Raw genomic sequence first — 1,719 nt, 5'->3', positions numbered from 1 at the left:
TTTTGACTTAGCGCCGTGAGCGCCTTGTATAACACAAAATCGCTTAGAGGTCAGTAAGTAAAACCAGAATTAATCCATACAGACGTGCTCAAATTTGTTGGTACCCCTCCACAAAAAACGAAGAATTGCACAATTTTCTCTGAATAACTTGAAAACGGACAAAAGTAATTGGCATCCACCATTATTTATTCCATATTTAATAGAAATCAGACTTTGCTTTTGATTTTTTATTCCACATAATATTGTAAATAGAAAACAAATGAAAATGGCATGGACAAAAATGATGGGACCTCGAACCTATTTTGTGTGCACAACCTTTAGAGGCAATCACTGCAATCAAACGTTTTCTGTAGCTCTCAAGTGAGCTTCTGCACCTGTAACAGGTAGTTGGCCCACTCTTCCTGAGCAAACTGCTCCAGCTGTCTCAGGTTTGATGGGTGCCTTCTCCAGACTGCAAGTTTCAGGTCTTTCCATAGATGTCGAAGGATTCAAATCAGGACTATAGAAGGCCACTTCAGAATGTCCAAGTTTGTTCCTATCATTCTTGGGTGTCTTTAGCTGTGTGTTTGGGTCATTATCCTTGGAGGACCCATGACCTGGACTGAGACAGAGCATTCGACTGGGCAGCGTTTCGCTCCAGAATGCCTTGATAGTCTTGAGATTTCATTGTGCCCTGCACAGATTCAAGGCCACCTGTGCCAGGCGCAGCAAAGCAGCCCCAAAACTAAACGAGCCTCCTCCATGTTTCACTGTAGGTATGGTGTTCTTTTCTTTGAAAGCTTCATTTTTTCGTCTGTGAACATAGAGCTGATGTGAATTGCCAAAAAGCTCCAGTTTTGACTCATCTGTCCAAAGGACATTCTCCCAGAAGGATTGTGGGTCAATATGCATTTTAGCAAATTCCAGTCTGGCTTTTTTATGTTTTTCTTTCAAAAGTGGAGTCCTCCTGGGTCTTCTTCCATGGAGCCCACTTTCGCTCAAAAAGCGACGGATGGTGGCATCAGAACTGACGTACCTTCACCTTGGGTTCAGCTTGTATCTCTTGGCAGTTATCCTTGGTTCTTTTTCTACCATTCGCACTATCCTTGTTCAATCTGGGGGGATTTCCTCTTGCGGCCACGCCCAGGGAGGTTGGCTCAGTTCCATGGACTTAAACTTCTTAATAATATTTGCAACTGTGTCACAGGAACATCAAGCTGCTTGGAGATGGTCTTGTAGCCTTTAACTTTACCAGCTTGTCTATTATTTTCTTTCTGATCTCTCAGACAACTCTCTCCTTTGCTTTCTCTGGTCCATGTCACGTGTGGTGCACACAATGATCCAAACAGCACAGTGACTAATTTTCTCTTTAAATAGGCTGAATGACTGATTACAGATTGGAGACATGTGTGATACTAATTAAAGAAAACTAATTAGTTTGAAAAATCACTATAATCCAATTATTTATTATCTTTTCCAAGGGGTACCAACAAATGTGTCCAGGCCATTTAGAATATCTTTGTAGAATAAGCAATAATTCATCTCTTTCACAGCTTCTTACTTTACCTATGACATACCAAAGGCATGCAAGTACATGATAAATAGCTTTTATTTCATCACTTTTCAGGAGGAATGAAGCCATTATTTCAATGAGCTGTAAGGGTACCAACAAATTTGAGCACGTCTGTATATACGGCGCTTCGGGTTATAAAGCGCACTGTCGTTTTTTGAGAAAATTAA

At 41.0% G+C, this 1,719-nt stretch overlaps 1 protein-coding gene across 1 annotated transcript in view; it reads left to right on the top strand.

Moving 5' to 3' along the window:
* Nucleotides 1-1,719, top strand: part of LOC116703155 (proteasome activator complex subunit 3) — a 26,526-nt gene that overhangs the window by 5,707 nt on the left and 19,100 nt on the right. The gene's annotated exons all lie outside the window — the stretch shown is intronic.

Source organism: Etheostoma spectabile, chromosome 15 (genome assembly GCF_008692095.1).
Source record: "Etheostoma spectabile isolate EspeVRDwgs_2016 chromosome 15, UIUC_Espe_1.0, whole genome shotgun sequence".
Lineage (NCBI taxonomy): Eukaryota > Metazoa > Chordata > Actinopteri > Perciformes > Percidae > Etheostoma > Etheostoma spectabile.
Note: the sequence above shows the minus strand (reverse complement) of the source record. Positions and strands in the feature narration are given on the sequence as shown.